A 19,744-nucleotide genomic window follows, 5' to 3' on the forward strand; every position below is an offset into this window, starting at 1 on the left:
GTGTGTATACATGTGTGTGTGTATACACGTCTGTGTGTGTATACACGTGTGTGTATACATGTGTGTGTGTATACACGTGTGTGTGTGTATACACGTGTGTGTGTATACACGTGTGTGTGTATACATGTGTGTGTGTATACATGTGTGTGTGTGTATACGTGTGTGTGTGTGTGTGTGTGTATACATGTGTGTGTGTGTGTTTATACGTGTGTGTGTGTGTATACGTGTGTGTGTGTGTATACATGTGTGTGTAAACATGTGTGTGTGTGTATACATGTGTGTGTGTGTGTTTATACGTGTGTGTGTGTGTATACGTGTGTGTGTGTATACATGTGTGTGTGTATATATGTGTGTGTGTATACATTATGTGTGTGTATACGTGTGAGTGTATACGTGTGTGAGTGTATACGTGTGTGAGTGTATACGTGTGTGAGTGTATACGTGTGTGTGTATGTCTCCATGTGTGTGTGTGTATGTCTCCATGTGTGTGTGTACGTGTCTACGTGTACATGTGTGTGTGTGTCTACGTGTACATGTGTGTGTGTACGTGTACATGTGTGTGTCTACGTGTACATGTGTGTGTGTGTGTACGTGTGTGTGTGTGTGTCTACGTGTGTGTGTGTGTGTGTGTGTCTACGTGTGTGTGTGTGTGTCTACGTGTGTGTGTGTGTGTCTGTGTTTGTGTATACGTGTGTGTGTGTGTATACGTGTGTGTGTATACGTGTGTGTGTGTCTACGTGTGTGTGTGTCTACGTGTGTGTGTGTCTACGTGTGATGTGTGTGTCTACGTGTGTGTGTCTACGTGTGTGTGTGTGTCTACGTGTGTGTGTGTGTGTGTGTGTGTGTGTCTACGTGTGTGTGTCTACGTGTGTGTGTGTGTCTACGTGTGTGTGTGTGTGTGTGTGTGTGTCTACGTGTGTGTGTGTGGGGGGGGGAGGTGGTGGGAAGGGGGGGAGGTGGTGAGAAGGGGGGGAGGTGGTGAGAAGGGGGGGAGGTGGTGGGAAGGGGGGGAGAGGTGGTGGGAAGGGGGGGAGGTGGTGGGGAAGGGGGGGGGAGGTGGTGGGAAGGGGGGGAGGGTCGTGTGAAGGGGGGGGGCGGGGGTGGTGCGAAGGGGGGAGGTGGTGGGAAGGGGGGGAGGTGGTGGGAAGGTGGGTGAAGGGGGGGTGAGGGGAGGTGAAGGCCGCTCCCTCAGCCGTCCGGAAGGTCCTACGTGGATCTGAGGCGGGAGGCAGCTTGTTGTGGCCGCTCCCCCGCTGTGTCCCGGGCGCTCGCTCCCCCGCTGACTGTAGCGGCGCCGAGGGGGGGGGGGGGGCTGAAATCGCGGGAAACAGGAGACACGGGGAGAGGAGGAGGTGCGCGCGGGTGTGGAGGCTGATGTTCGGGGAGGAAGAGGCGGAGGCTCCGGGACCCGGCGGTATGTGAGCCCCACACCCCGGGTTATTCATGCTGCTAATGTACACCCCCCCCCTAGTGTGTGTGTGTGTGTGTGTGTGTGTGTGTGTGTGTCACAGTGAATAATGAAAACCAAACCAATAGAATGTAATGTCCAAATGGAGTCCTATTAAAGTTGGTAATCAAGGATGCTCACGTCAACGATGTGATATGAAAAAAAGAAGAAAAACAAATTATGGTGCAGTAACTCAAATTAGGAGGTGAAAAGGTGGGCTAAACACACAAGACAAACAGGACATACAAACCAAGACAAACACACATGAAACGTAACACTAGCACAGGCCTATTAATAAAGAAATGCTGATTTAATAAGGTGGAGGGTAAATGAGACACGCATCCGGAGGGGCAAAATTACAACCCTACTCACAAGATGCCAGATAAAACAAGCAGCGAACTGGGGACATGCAGCTGGGCTTCCAAGATGGCGACCGGGATCCTCTCACTGGCGTCCTCACGTGACAGGGGTGAAAGGCTGAATCCCTCAGGTGATACAACTTCCGAACGGATGTGACGTCACATCCGTTCGGAAGTTGTATCACCTGAGGGATTCAGCCTTTCACCCCTGTCACGTGAGGACGCCAGTGAGAGGATCCCGGTCGCCATCTTGGAAGCCCAGCTGCATGTCCCCAGTTCGCTGCTTGTTTTATCTGGCATCTTGTGAGTAGGGTTGTAATTTTGCCCCTCCGGATGCGTGTCTCATTCACCCTCCACCTTATTAAATCAGCATTTCTTTATTAATAGGCCTGTGCTAGTGTTACGTTTCATGTGTGTTTGTCTTGGTTTGTATGTCCTGTTTGTCTTGTGTGTTTAGCCCACCTTTTCACCTCCTAATTTGAGTTACTGCACCATAATTTGTTTTTCTTCTTTTTTTCATATCACATCGTTGACGTGAGCATCCTTGATTACCAACTTTAATAGGACTCCATTTGGACATTACATTCTATTGGTTTGGTTTTCATTATTCACTGTGGCGCCGGTTCTTCTTTTTTTCTAATTGTGCTTTGACTGACTGTACTGTCAGTGTTTACCTGGCTGCCAGTTTTTTAACATATAAGTGTTTTAATTTATATACTAGCGCTGTTTTACACCATTCTTTTTTCTGTTTTTGTGTGTGTGTGTGTGTGTCCCTGTGTGTGTGTGTGTGTCCATGTGTGTGTCCGTGTGTGTGTTTGTGTCCCTGTGTGTGTGTGTGTGTGTGTGTGTGTGACACTGTGTGTGTGTCCCTGTGTGTGTGTTTGTGTCCCTGTGTGTGTGTGTGTGACACTGTGTGTGTGTGTCCCTGTGTGTGTGTGTCCCTGTGTGTGTGTGTCCCTGTGTGTGTGTGTTCCTGTGTGTGTGTGTCCCTGTGTGTGTGTGTCCCTGTGTGTGTGTGTCCCTGTGTGTGTGTGTCCCTGTGTGTGTGTGTCCCTGTGTGTGTGTCCCTGTGTGTGTGTCCTGTGTGTGTGTCCATGTGTGTGTGTCCCTGTGTGTGTGTCCCTGTGTGTCCTTTGGCCGTCACTCCGCCTCAGGCCAATGAGAGGTGTGCGGGGGCGGCCCAAGGGACCAATGAGATTTCCCCTAGGGACACCGGACATCCAGCAGGCAGGCAGGCAGGCAGGCAGGCAGGCATACAGTGCTTTCACTAATATAGTATAAGAAATGAAAGCACTGTATGCCTGCCTGCTGGATGTCCGGTGTCCCTAGGGGAAATCTCATTGGTCCCTTGGGCCGCCCCCGCACACCTCTCATTGGCCTGAGGCGGAGTGATGGCCAAAGGACACACAGGGACACACACACAGGGACACACACACAGGGACACACACACAGGGACACACACACAGGGACACACACACAGGGACACACACACAGGGACACACACACAGGGACACACACACAGGGACACACACACACACACAGGGACACACACACACACACAGGGGGACACACACACACAGGGATACACACACACAGGGACACACACACAGGGACACACACACACAGGGACACACACACAGGGACACACACACACAGGGACACACACACACAGGGACACACACACACAGGGACACACACACACAGGGACACACACACACAGTGACACACACACACACACACACACACACACACACACACACACGGACACAAACACACACACAGGGACACACACACACACACGGACACACACAGGGACACACACACACACACAGTGTCACACACACACACACACACACACACACACACACACACACACACACACACACACACACACACACACACACACACACACACACACACACACACACACACACACACACACACACACACACACACACACACGGACACGGACACAAACACACACACGGACACACACATGGACACACACACACACACACACACACACACACACACACACACACACACACACAGGGACACACACACACACACAGTGTCACACACACACACACACACACACACACACACACACACACACACACACACACACACACACACACACACACACACACACACACACACACACACACACTAGGGGGGGGGTGTACATTAGCAGCATGTATAACCCGGGGGTGGGGCTCACATACCCGCCGGTCCCGGAGCCTCCGCCTCTTCCTCCCCGAACATCAGCCTCCACACCCGCGCGCACCTCCTCCTCTCCCCGTGTCTCCCTGTTTCCCGCGCTTTCAGCCCCCCCCCCCCCCCTCGGCGCCGCTACAGTCAGCGGGGGAGCGAGCGCCCGGGACACAGCGGGGGAGCGGCCACAACAAGCTGCCTCCCGCCTCAGATCCACGTGGGACCTTCCGGACGGCTGAGGGAGCGGCCTTCACCTCCCCTCACCCCCCTTCACCCACCTTCACCTCCCCTCACCCCCTTCACCTCCCCTCACCCCCCTTCACCCCCCCCCGGCGCCGCTACAGGTCAGCGGGGGAGCGAGCGCCCGGGACACAGCGGGGGAGCGGCCACAACAAGCTGCCTCCCGCCTCAGATCCACGTGGGAGCTGCCGGACGGCTGAGGGAGCTGCCGGACGGGTGAGGGAGCGGCCGGACGGGTGAGGGAGCGGCTGGACGGGTGAGGGAGCGGCTGGACGGCTGAGGGAGCGGCCTTCACCTCCCCTCACCCCCCTTCACCTCACTCCACTTCCCCTCCCTTCCACCCCTCCCTTCCACCTCCACCTCCCTCTACCCCCCCCCTATCACCTCCCCTCCACCCACCCCCCCTTCACCTCCCCTCCACCTCCCCTCCACCCCCCCCTCCACCCCCCCTTCACCTCCGCCTCCACCCTCCCTCCACCCCCCCTCCACCCCTCCCCTTCACCTCCCCCTCCAGCCCTCCCCTTCACCTCCCCCTTCACCCCCCCTTCACCTCTCCCTCCACCCCCCTTCACCTCCCCTCCACCACCCCCCTTCACCTCCCCCTCCCACCCCCACCTTCACCCCCCCTTCACTCCCCCTTACAACCTCCGCACCCACCTCGCCCCCTCCTCACCACCTCCCCCCAACCTTCCCACCACCTCGCCCCCCCTTCCCACCTTCCCACCACCTCCCCCCCCCTTCCCACCTTCCCACCACCTCCCCCCCTTCCCCACCTTCCCACCACCTCCCCCCCCCTTCCCACCACCTCCCCCCCTTCGCACCACCTCCCCCCCCCCTTCCCACCACCCTCCCCCCTTTCCCACACACCTACCCCCCCTATCACACACACACGTAGACACACACACACACACACGTACACACACACACACATGTACACGTAGACACACACATGTACACGTACACACACACATGTACACGTAGACACACACACACATGTACACGTAGACATGTACACACACACATGGAGACATACACACACACACGCGAGACATACACACACACGTATACACTCACACACGTATACACTCACACACGTATACACTCACACGTATACACCACACAGGTATACACACACATAATGTATACACACACACATATATACACACACACATGTATACACACACACGTATACACACACACACACACACGTATAAACACACACACACATGTATACACACACACCACACACACACGTATACACACACACACACATGTATACACACACATGTATACACACACACACACACGTATACACACACACACACACACACACGTATAAACACACACACACACACATGTATACACACACACACACACATGTATACACACACACGTGTATACACACACACATGTATACACACACACGTGTATACACACACACGTGTATACACACACACACGTGTATACACCACACGTGTATACACACACACACACGTGTATACACACACACACACGTGTATACACACACATGTATACACACACACATGTATACACACATACACACATGTATACACACACACATGTATACACACACACAAGTGTATACACACACACAAACATGTATACACAAAAACATGTATACACACAAACATGTATACACACAAACATGTATACACACACACAAATGTACACACACACACACACACACACACACACACTTATACACACATACACACACGTATACACACACACACACACACACACTTATACACACATACACACACGTATACACACACACACACACACACACATGTACACACACACACACACACACACTTATACACACGCACACACACATACAATGTATACACACAAACATGTATACACACACACAAACATGTATACACGTGTATATAAACACACACATGTATACATACACACAATATATACATACACACAATATATACATACACACAATGTATATACACACACATGTGTATACACACATGTGTATACACACATGTGTATACACACATGTGTATACACACACACACGTGTATACACACACACATGTGTATACACACTCACATGTGTATACACACACACACATGTATACACACACACACATGTATACACACACGTACACATACACACACACACACATGTATACACACACACACACATACACATACAATGTATACACACACACACACACACACACTATCCCCAGCACCACCACATCAGCACACCAGTATCCCATGCCCCCCCCCAGCACACTGGCATTCTCGGCTCCCCGCCATTCCCAGCCCCCATCAACACCATCAGCACCCACACATCGCCACCTTTGCACCTCCCCCATCGGCACCCCCACATCCGCACCCCAACATAAGCACCAAACCCTCCCAAATCAGCACACCAATACAATCACCATCAGTACAGCCACAGCAGCAGTACCACCGCACACCGCCATGGCCCGCGTGGACCACTCCCCACCCAAATGCCACCCCCACACCACAAACATCCCGGGCAACGCCGGGGCTCTCAGCTAGTATATATATATATACACACACACACACACACACACACACACACACACATGTATATATGTATATACACACACACACACACACCTGGTGGGTGGAGGGAGTAACTAAACCTGCTCCTGTCCCCCCATGTGCTGCTGAAAATAGGCGGGTAACAGACAGGAGGAGGGCTTGTCTGTGTGCAGGGAAGGCCCCGCAGCAAGGCCCCGCCCCTTCTGCAGGCCCCGCAGCAAGGCCCCGCCCCCTCTGCAGGCCCCGCAGCAAGGCCCCGCCCCCTCTGCAGGCCCCGCAGCAAGGCCCCGCCCCCTCTGTAGGCAGACAGAGCAGGGAACTGGAAGCAGCCTCAGCACGGAGCTTCTGGCCGCCCGTACACAGCTCTGCCCGCCCCCAGGGTTCTGCCCGCGCCCCCCCCCTACATAATCTTGCGCCCCCAAGTTTGCGCACCGCTGAGTTAGATTGTCCATCCCCTTTATTAATTTGGTGGCTCTTCTCTGCACTCTCTCTAGTTCCATAAAACGTTCACACATGTATACACACACACACGTGTATACACACACACGTGTATACACACACACGTGTATACACACACGTGTATACACACACACACACGTGTATACACACACACACACGTGTATACACACACATGTATACACACACACATGTATACACACATACACACATGTATACACACACACATGTATACACACACACAAGTGTATACACACACACAAACATGTATACACAAAAACATGTATACACACAAACATGTATACACACAAACATGTATACACACACACAAATGTACACACACACACACACACACACACACACACACTTATACACACATACACACACGTATACACACACACACACACACACACACACATGTATACACACACACACACACACACTTATACACACGCACACACACATACAATGTATACACACAAACATGTATACACACACACAAACATGTATACACGTGTATATACACACACACATGTATACATACACACAATATATACATACACACAATATATACATACACACAATGTATATACACACACATGTGTATACACACATGTGTATACACACATGTGTATACACACACACACGTGTATACACACACACATGTGTATACACACTCACATGTGTATACACACACACACATGTATACACACACACACATGTATACACACACGTACACATACACACACACACACATGTATACACACACACACACATACACATACAATGTATACACACACACACACACACTATCCCCAGCACCACCACATCAGCACACCAGTATCCCATGCCCCCCCCCAGCACACTGGCATTCTCGGCTCCCCGCCATTCCCAGCCCCCATCAACACCATCAGCACCCACACATCGCCACCTTTGCACCTCCCCCATCGGCACCCCCACATCCGCACCCCCACATAAGCACCAAACCCTCCCAAATCAGCACACCAATACAATCACCATCAGTACAGCCACAGCAGCAGTACCACCGCACACCGCCATGGCCCGCGTGGACCACTCCCCACCCAAATGCCACCCCCACACCACAAACATCCCGGGCAACGCCGGGGCTCTCAGCTAGTATATATATATATACACACACACACACACACACACACACACACACACACACACACATGTATATATGTATATACACACACACACACACACCTGGTGGGTGGAGGGAGTAACTAAACCTGCTCCTGTCCCCCCATGTGCTGCTGAAAATAGGCGGGTAACAGACAGGAGGAGGGCTTGTCTGTGTGCAGGGAAGGCCCCGCAGCAAGGCCCCGCCCCTTCTGCAGGCCCCGCAGCAAGGCCCCGCCCCCTCTGCAGGCCCCGCAGCAAGGCCCCGCCCCCTCTGCAGGCCCCGCAGCAAGGCCCCGCCCCCTCTGTAGGCAGACAGAGCAGGGAACTGGAAGCAGCCTCAGCACGGAGCTTCTGGCCGCCCGTACACAGCTCTGCCCGCCCCCAGGGTTCTGCCCGCGCCCCCCCCTACATAATCTTGCGCCCCCAAGTTTGCGCACCGCTGAGTTAGATTGTCCATCCCCTTTATTAATTTGGTGGCTCTTCTCTGCACTCTCTCTAGTTCCATAAAACGATTACATTCTGTGTTTTAGAATGGTTTAGTCAAAGTCCGGACCTAAACCCCATCGAAATGTTGTAGCAGGACCTGAAGTGAGCTGGAAGTGAGCAAGGAAGCCCTCCAATGTCACTGAGTTGGAACAGTCCTGTAATCAGGAATGGGCCAAAATTCCTCAAAACTGATGTGAGAGACTGACCAGCAGTTACAGGAAACGCTTCATTTAAGTTATTGCTGCTCAAGGGGGCGCCACCAGGTACTGAATCTAAGGCTGCGTCCCCGCTAGTGCTGAGCGGGCGGCGCTAACTTACATATATAGATATATGTAAGTCCCCGCTCACGCTGTGCGTGCGCGCTCGTACGCGGGCACACACGCTCACCCGCACTCGGCGCTTAGGTAAATAAAAAAATCTAACTTTCCAGTGCGCTCAACTACCCGCAAAGCACCCCCTCCCCCCCCCACACGCGCGTGTAAATGCAGGACACCAGGCGCTCATGCTTGGAGCGCTCTCCAAGCATGAGCACGCTCAGCGCCAGCGGGGACTCAGCCTAAAGGGTCACATAATTTTTCACACATGGATATTTAGTGTTTAATCATTTGCGGATAAATAAATATTGAAAAAATATCATGTTTTTGTGTCATTTGTTTGATCAGGTTATCTTTATCTATTATTAGGATTAATATCTAATAACATTTTAAATGTGAAATATGTGAAAATCCTAAGGCGTTCACAAACGTTTTCTCTCCACTGTATACACACTGCTAATGTGTTTATTCACTACATCCTGTCTATATATAGGTCTATATACGTGTGGTATAGTCTGTTTCTCTCTATATACAGTACACATACAGTACAGTAGGGCCCTGCTTCTCGGAGTTTGCGCCATGTCTGCGCATGTGCAGAATGTGGACGGCAGAGTCCGCGCATGCACAGAAGGGAGGACTGCAAGTCTGCGCATGCGCAGCAGGGTAGGAGATGCCAGAAAAAAGTTCTGCTTTTCTGCGATTTTCGCTTTGCGGCGGCGCCATGGAACGGAATCCGCCGTGTGAGCGGGGCCCTCCTGTATAAACAGTGACTCACTCTCTGTCTATATGTATAGAACTCCTGTCTCTCTCTCTCATTTAAATGCTGTTCATAATTAGTACCCCTAAGGCCCAAATGCAAAGAGCTCTATTACCTGACTGATCACGATGTTAACACAACTTAACGTATCATCAGAGGCCAATAACGTAATGAGAGCAGAGTAGCAACTACTACTGCCGTTAGGGAGAATTATATACAAAATGGGCGTTCCCCCTAACATCCCGTACCCACTAACACCCGTTAAGGGTGACGCCAAGACGTAACTCACATCCAGACCCGAATATGGGACTTTTACAGGGTCCGGGGGTGATTTAACACCACTGTTAGCTATGATTTAGTGCAATATCCAGCATTATTTCCCTCTCCCTGCCGCTCTGTTGTAACTTGAGTTAAACCCCTATTTCAGAGACTTAATGTCACATTATTGGACGATAACACAACGTTGCGCTACGATAACGTGACATTAACCCTATGTTAATGAGATGTAGAACGGCTGTTGCTTTTGCATTTAATTAGCTTTGTAGATGTGCATTAACCTCAGGGAACATAACTGGGATTTATATATATATATATATATATATATATTTATATATATAAAAAACGTATACATTACCGCATAGCAGCAAAAAGGGAGACAGCAATACCCTGAGGAAGATCCCCCTGTGGGATCGAAACATTGGAGTTATGTGCTGTATTTAATACATTTATTTTCATTCACCTGAGTGCTGATTCCCTTTTTGCTGCTATGCGGTAATGTATACTTTTATTATTTATATGGGACATGCACCTATTCATTATTGAATTTCTATTGGAGTGCCAGTGATTTTTTATCACACATATATATATATATATATATATATATATATATATATATATATATATATATATATATATAAAATAAAGGTTGAAGCAGTTAAAAGGATCGGACGTACAGTCAGTGTGGGAGGTCTGCGTCCAGCTCCGACTGGGGAGAAAGGGGTGGAGGGAACAAGCTCACTCATAAGGATGGGAATAAAAGCAGCATTTGTGAATATATATCACCACCAGCAATATGAATCCAAAGTCACAGTCCCCGTATATATACTCACAGCGTGAGTGTAGACAAGCGGTCACCTGGGCACTTTACACGCTTCAGGCGGTACATAGGAACAGGAAGCCCTGCTGCAGACAAACTTGAATTTCGCGGCCTCAGACAACGCTCCTGCGTGATGATGTACTGTCGCAATCTGTGCTCTGCTGGCACCCGACCCCACAGGACTTTCCTACACATGGACTGCCCAGCGGTGGCTATGAAAATTCCTATCCAATGTACCCTCTGATGCTGCACAATGATAACCTTATATGGAAGTGAGAATGGGGGCTTGTGGCCCTTTGCACTTTACTAAGCGAGGTTGTGCTCGTCTCTTTTTCTTTCATGATATTGGGGGTCCCCTGGTAGAACCTTGAAGACCCGGGAAACCCAGCCTTAAAAACCCAACCGAAAGGAGGTGGGTTGAGATAGAGGACTTGATTTGTTCCCCATGTAAAATAAAAAATCTTCTCTGGCTCAACAAAAAGTCTAGACCACCTGAGATTTACACGAACCCGTGATATCCTTTACCTGTAATCTCTGGGATTCCCTCAAAACCAAGTTCCAACTAACCGATACCCCTTCCCCTTGGCAACCCCTATTCTCGGACCCCTCCCTTCCTTTCTACACAGGAAACCCGCACTCCCATACCTGGGTTCAAAAAGGACTCACAAGAGTTAAGGATATCCTCACCCAAGGGAAAGTCCCCCCATTCGCTTCGTTACAAACAAACCATGATATACCCTCCTCCGAATTCTTCAGATTTCTCCAAAATCCAACAAACATGGACAGAAGTGTTCACCTTAATACACAAGATACTAGAAATCTCTGTCCCACACGACCCAGTATATATATATTGCTAGGAAAACCAATGGCTAATATCTCCAAAAAAAAGCTACAGTAATATCCCAAATTTTAAACGCTACACGGTGTACAATTGCCAAAAATTGGAAACAACCGCCCCCCCCCCCCCATCCTTAAATCAAATAAACAACAAAATCTGGCATATAGTCTATATGGAAAAACTCTCAGCCTATCTGAACGGCTCTACCTCGCAATTCTCTGAGATTTGGACCCCTTGGTTCCGCCATGCAGGTATATCCCCATATATAGATTAGAATACTTTGAACAGAGTGATACATGTGGTATTTAAATTGTTGTGTACAGTGCTATATTGGTACAAATGCTACCCCTTCCCCCCCCCCCTCCCCGATCTCCCTCTTCTCTATTGTTCCACAACCAGTTTATTTGCATTACTGTATCCCCCCTTTTTTCTATGTTGTATGTTTTGTTTACCTTATTTTGTATGTACAAAAATGCTCAATAAAAAACAAACAAACAAAAAAAAAGAACATAGAGCACTGTGACCACTTTGTTCTCTAAGTATTTTGATCATATTATTTATACTGGGACTTTAAATAGAGCACAGAATAGGTATAGGTATATTATACTTTGAGTAAATATCCCTTTTGGGGTCACATCTTGTGCAGCGTCTCTATCCATGAGTGTGTGGGTTCCCCTCTGTGTTTATTGTACTATTGTTATTTAGGGACTCGGGGGCCCTTCTTGTGGGTTCCTTGCACCTCATCTTACTTCACCAATATCTCTTCTTTTATAGTGCTTATTCTCACTATTTTTGACCCCATTGAAATGCTGACTGCGCTCATGCTTGAGAGCGGTGATGTCACCAGCTCTCCAAGCATAAGCGCCGGGTGTCCTGGCTATTTCGCAAGCGTGCGCGGGGTGGCGTGCGGGCAAATTGAGCGCGCTTCAAAGTAAAACATTTTTGTTTACTCAAGCGTCAAGCTTGAGCGAGCGTGCGTGCCGGTGCACGAGCACGCGCACCGCATGAGCAGGGACTTGCACATATACATTTATGTAATTAAAAGCGGCAAGCACCGCGCGCTCAGCGCCAGCGGGGATGCAGCCTAAGGCCTCGATTATACCAAGAGCTGCAGCGCTATTCTGTGATGTCATCCTGCGCTGCCACCGAGCGGCATCTTGATTGTACCAGGGAGACAGGAGAGAAGAATAGCAGAGGAGGCTTAGAAGCGTGTTAGAGGCGTGGCCATGAGCGGTTCGCCCTCATTGGCTGAACCGCTCATGTGACGCAACCCTAGCCTGCCCAAAACAAAACAAAATCCTCTGTCTCCTCTCCAGTCTGCCGCCCTGCAGCTAAAGGTAGCGCGCACGTCGCTGACGATATGGTCAGCTACATAGGATTTCAGCAGTTTGTTTTTGCGCCGCGTGGCGGTTCACAAGGCCGAGCTCATACACTCCGTTTGCTTGCGAGAGTGCGAGCTCCTTACCTGCCGCACTGCTGTAGCACAAGCAATCTGTGCTCATAGAGTTTCAGGCAATGGGGGCGGGGGGCGGAGGCGTGGCTATGACATCACGGCGCTGGTTCGCTTTGATTGGTGGAACCGCTCACGGGACGCGGCAGCCGTCTGAAAATACAACATTTATTGTCTCCTCAAAACGCTGCCGCGTCAACGCGCTTCTTAGTCTGCAGGCGCACATGCACTTGGCTAACGCATATAGCAAGCAACGGAAGTCTGTTTGACGCACACGCGCACAGCAACTCCCGAACTATGAGCTCGGCCTAAGGCCGAGTCCATAGAAGGACAGGCCGTGCTGAGGCGTTCGGACGCTCCGCGCTGAGCCCCTGCATCCTCAATGAGGATGCCTTGAGAGGGGGCTCACGTGAGCGTCCGCAGGCGTGCTGACGAGTTGGAGTTTTCAGCCGAGCGCCAAGCTGTTTTTCAGCGCGCTGTCGGCTGAAAACCTCCAATCACAGCACAGCAGTGTCAACGTCACGGCGCCGTGATGTCGGCGCCGTGACGTCGACGTCAGTGCATCGCGGGCGATTGGCCCAGCGACGTCACTGCCTCCCTCAGTCTCCCCCCGCCTCCGATCGCGCCCGCTGGCTCGCCTGCATGGGCGGCTCTGATCTCCTCACCCCTCTATGGCCCGGGCCTAAGGCCTCGTCCATGCTGCTTGCACGAGAGAGCTGTGCGATTAATCACGTTTGGGTAATGTGACCGTGTATGGTGCGCGCGTGAGCACGTGAGCATTGACCGGAGAGCTGTTTGCCGAAACAAATTATTTTGTATTTGCGTCTTGATGGCCGGGTCACGTGAGTGGTTCGCCCACTGAGGGCGAACCTGCTCTGTCATGTCACGGCCACGCCCCCCGACGCCCCCTTCCCCACCCGCGCGCAATAGCTCAGTCCAGGAATCGCCTCTGCTGCAAGCAAGCGCAATGTCACGACGCTCCGTGTCGCGCTCGCGAGCAGACAGCATGGACCCGGCCTAAAGGGTCACATACTTTTTCACACGCGGATGTTGAATGTTGAATCATTTGTGGATAAATAAATTTTGAAAAAGTATCATGTTTTTGTGTCATTTGTTTGATCAGGTTATCTTTATCTATTATTAGGGCTTAGATTAACATCTAATAACATTTTAGGTTTGCAATATGTGAAAATCCTAAGGGGTTCACAAAGTTCTCTCGCCACTCTGTATCTGTGTGTGTGTGTGTATATATTTGTGTATGTATATATTTATATATATATACAGTGGTTGACAAATCACCCAAAAATCTACTCGCCGAACCAAAAAATCTACTCGCCACCTTGTCCTGCCCCCAATCCCACCCTGCTTGGTGTTGGCCATGAGGAGGTCGCCACGGGGTCAAATCCAGTCGCCACGGGCCTGTATTTTAATGGATTTGTCGAACACTGTATATATATATATATATGTATAATATATATATATATATATATATCTCAAATGGAAATATTCCTGTATGCTCATTTGCATGTCTTAGACAGGTCTGCAACCCGCCTTTCACCATTATCACCCAGCACACAGCACTTCCACTGCAGCAAGGGATTCTGGGAAATGATATGCAAATGAGTACACAGTGCCACCTTTTGCTTCAAAACCATTTTTAACATGGTTCCATATAGGCTTAAGCTTGCTGCATGGTCACAGCTTTGAGCACAGCCAGGGTTAAAAATGGTTTTGAAGCAAAAGGTGTTACTGTGTGCTTATTTGCATGTAATTTCCCAGAATCCCTTGCTGCAGTGGAAGTGCTGTGTGCTGGCTGATAATGGTGAAAGGCGGGGTTGCAGACCTGTCTAAGACATGCAAATGAGCATACAGTAATATTTCCATTTGCTATATGCTTTGCTGTGGAGGGTTTTTGTCACTTTTTTTTACCCACCATAGCTTAACTAAGTGTATATGTGTATACTATACACAATAGTATTGAATATATAGAAGGGAGAAAGAAAACACAGGCGCAAAAACTGATAGGTCTATAAACCGTTACAGAGTATCAGGGAAAGATATATTAGTATTATTGACTAAACCAATGGGGATGAATCTGAAAGAATAAGAAAGAAGCAGAATATGGTGAAGTATGCTTGTATTCTTCAAATGCGCAAAAAGACAAAAAGCTACTTACAAAGTAGCAGATAAAACAGGCATGTAGGATATTAGAATCCTCTCCTCACTGCTGATCTGTATGGCGGTTAGTTGATTCTGGCTCCACGTGGAAAGCCGAGACCTTGCACAGTAAATCAGATACGTCTGCAGCTGCCTCCAGCATCGTCCTGGCTATTCCTCCAGTCTCGCGAGAATGCGAGTGTGACGTCAGCGTGTTGTGAGATCCGTTGACGGAGGAAATCGGCACACACTGTCTAGCTAATAATATTAGCAAATAATGCCAGATAAAGCTGACAGACCATAGAATCAGGGAGACCTTTAGAAAAATTGTATTTCAGCCTCCACCCTATGCGTTTCGTCTTGATTAAAAGACTTCATCAGGGGCTGGGATGAAAACTCAACGTTTCGGTCCAGGAAGGACCTTCCTCAGAGTGCAGAACTCCCCTTAGGAAGGTCCTTCCTAGACTGAAACATTGGGTTTTCAGTGTGCTGCTTGTCACCTTTCAATACAGTTCATTTGCTATATCTGAGTGTGCTGCTTTTGTGCCTTCTCGCATGGGAAGACAGTGTTACCCTATTGTATTCTATGGAGCATGCACCTTGACACTATTTATCTCACTTGGTGTGCTGGCTGTTGCTTTTCTTTGTATATACATATACAGCTCAACCCCCTTATAACGCTGTGCTTGGGGTCCAAAGAATCACATCGCGCTATAAGCAGATCGCGTTAGAAATAATGTACAATTGTATACATTGTACAATAAAGTATTTAAGATGCCAATAATCGTGTTGTAAAATATTCATAAGTATACGAAAATTGGGAGCCACGCTTGCATTGCGTTATAAGCGGATTCGCATTATAACGGGGTTGAGCTGTGTATATATATATATATATCAGGTCGTAAGGGGGAGGAAAGAGAGAGGAGCATCGGTCCAGGAAACCCCGCGGTGTGTGATGTCACATCCGCCCGGAAGTTCCGCATTTCGTGCGACACACCATCCACCCCCAACACGAGGGAACTCTTGGAAAGGAGCTCCGGTCACCACTACTAAGGAGCATCAGTGCGATTTCCATCTGTATTGCCTGTTTCCTTCTATTGTCCTGTAAGTAGGGTTTCACTTTTACCCCTCTGGACCTCGGTGCTATTCCCTGTACCCTCCGGATACCCAGCATTTTATGTTGTTATTAAATAGCTTTGTGTTAAGTTTATAGCCTTGCTAGTGTTGTTTTGTCTGTGTGTCATGTCTGTTGTGTGTTGTTAGTCCTGAATGCCTTTTGTCAACATTGATTGGCGTACTGCACCATTATTTGTTTTGTTGTCTTTTTTCCACATACAGGCATACCCCGGTTTAAGGACACTCACTTTAAGTACACTCGCGAGTAAGTACATATCGCCCAATAGGCAAACGGCAGCTCGCGCATGCGTCTGTCAGCACGTCCTGAACAGCAATACCGGCTCCCTGCCTGTACCGAAGCTGTGCGCAAGCGGGGAGACTATAGAGCCTGTTACAAATGCATTATTTACATCAGTTATGCGCGTATATGACGATTGCAGTACAGTAAATGCATCGATAAGTGGGAAAAGGCAGTGCTTCACTTTAAGTACATTTTCGCTTTACATACATGCTCCGGTCCCATTGCGTACGTTAATGCGGGGTATGCCTGTATTGCACTGCTGTATGGTGAGAGCCGTCTGTTCACCCCTTCACTGCCTGTTCACTTAAGGACACTTTTGGGATTCTTCACTGAATGGTTTGGATTTTCATTTGATTGACATTTATTCAAAGGACTTTGTAGACGCCGGTAATCCTTTTTTCCCATGTTCTGCTGTCTGACTGTACTGTCAGTATTTGCCAGGCTGCCTGTTTTTCACTGATATTCATTTAAGTACACATTTATATTATTTTTTAGCGCTGTTTTACACCGTCTTTTTTCGCTGTTGGTTTTCTGGACTGTTACATATAAGCCACAGAGCGGTATCGACTATTTTATAAAAAAACATATGTATGTATGTATTTATATCTTTATTTATCTAGCACCATCCATGTACATCGCGCTTTATAGCATTAATACACTTTTTAATAGGAATAAGGGTGTCATACATAAATGTAGCAAAAGGAGTCCCTGCGCCGAAGAGCTTCCAATCTAAGTGATGCAGTGATGAAGTTACAATCTACTGTGTGTGTGTGTATATGTATATGTGTATATATATATATATATATATATATATATATATATAATGTCTATTTATTCTTCTTTTTCTGCCTCTGTTTCTCGACCTGTCTGTGCTTCTGTTTCTCGGCCTGTCTCTGCCTCTCTCGTTGCTTCCTCCTCTCTCTCTCCCTCTCCGTGTGCTTCTCCCTTTCTCGCTGTCTATCGGCCTCTCTCTTCCGCTCGCGCTCTCTCAGCTTGTGCCGCTCTCTCTCGCGCTCTCGCGGGTTGCTCTGGGCCTTGTGCGCAGCCCCCAGGGCTACGGCTGTCACGACCCCGTTCCCATCAACCTTCACTGCACTCTCCTGCTCCTCCTCCTCACCCTTGCTGTGCCGCTCTTCTCTCTGCTTGGTGGAAAGGAGAGGTCAAAGGTCACACGTGTGTTGTCCAACATTCTGTGCTCTAGTCCAGCCGTGTCATGTGGTTTTGTCACTTTGTGTGGCTCTGTCGAGTCACTGTTTTATGTCAGAGTGACCTCGCTGTGTGTCACTGTTGTCGATCATTGTGTGACGGTTGTGTCACTGTTGTATGTCACTGTGTACCGTTCCCCTAGGCGCCACTTAGCTGTTGCGGCCTCCTTGCTGCCGCCCCCCTCCTCCTCCTGAACCAAGGCATCATCGTCTCCAACGTTGCCATGGTAACGTGACGTCATTTGACGCTGCGACATCGCGTTCCCATGGCAACGAGACGCCACATGGGAACCATCCGTGGCGTAATTTGATGCTGCGGCTCAGAAGGACAAGGAGGGCGGCAGGTAAGGAGGCGGCCATAACAGTTAAGTGACTTCCCATCAGGCCCGATAGTGCAGAAAAAGTATATGGGGGCGGACATTTTTGCCGCCCCAGGACAAGGCCGAACGGGCCTAACTGGAGATCCGCCACTGGGTGTGTGTCTGTATCACCGTTGAGTGTCACTGTCACTCCGTTGTGTCACTCACCTCATCCTCGGAGTCAGTCTCGGGGCGCAGACAGCTGCAGCTCATATTTAACCCCTTCAAAGCTGTCGGGAGAGAAAAGGTTCCCAGATTATACCAGCATTACCACGCAGGACCCTCCTGTGACCGTGCTGCGTTATAAAGCAGTACTGAAAACGACCGCACACCTCTATGAGCCACTTGCTGTTAGAAACATAAGCAGGCGGTGGGTATGGGCGGAGAGGGACTCACTAATCCTGCTAATCCAGACCTGGCAAGGGTTGGCGAACGTTACTTGTGGGGCGCGGGCCCGTCCTGGGACTGCGAGTGAGTCACATGCAAGCGAGCGTCACAGCATGCAGGATGTGACTCACACTCACTCAGATCTGTCTGTACCTGCGTTCACTATCTGTGCCTGCCTGCTGTCTCTCTCTACCAGTGCTCTATCTGTGCCTACCTGCACGCTCTTCCTGCGCTCGTCTGCACGCTCACTTTACCGATGTTCTATCTGTGCCTGTCTGTACTCTCTCTCTCTACCTGAGCTTTACCTACACCTGCCTGCACTCTCTCTTTCTACCTCCGTTCTCTGTGCCTGCCTGCATTCTCTACCTGCACTCCATCTGTGCCTGCCTGCACTCTCTCACCAGCTGCGTTCTATCTTTACCTGCACTCTCTCTCTTCCTGCCTGCACTCTCTACCGGCGTTCTATCCTTATCTCCACTCTCTCTACCAACGCTCTATCCTTACTTGCACTCTCTACCTGCGTTCTATCCTTACCTGCACTCCATCAGTTTCTGCCTGCACTCTCTCTCTACCTGCATTCTATCTGTACCTGCACTCTACTTGCATTCTACCCTTACCTGCACCCTCTCTCTACCTGCTTTCTATTCTTACCTGCATTCTCTCTCTCTACTTGCGTTCTATCCTTACCTGCACTCTCTCTACCTCCGTTCTATCCTTACATGCACTCTCTCTCTACCTGCGTTCTATCCTTACCTGCACTCTCTCTCTGCCTGCGTTCTATCCTTACCTGCACTCTCTCTACCTGCGTTCTATCCTTACCTGCACTCTCTCCCTACCTGCGTTCTATCCTTACCTGCACTC

Source organism: Ascaphus truei, chromosome 13, assembly GCF_040206685.1.
Source record: "Ascaphus truei isolate aAscTru1 chromosome 13, aAscTru1.hap1, whole genome shotgun sequence".
Taxonomy (NCBI): Eukaryota; Metazoa; Chordata; class Amphibia; order Anura; family Ascaphidae; genus Ascaphus; species Ascaphus truei.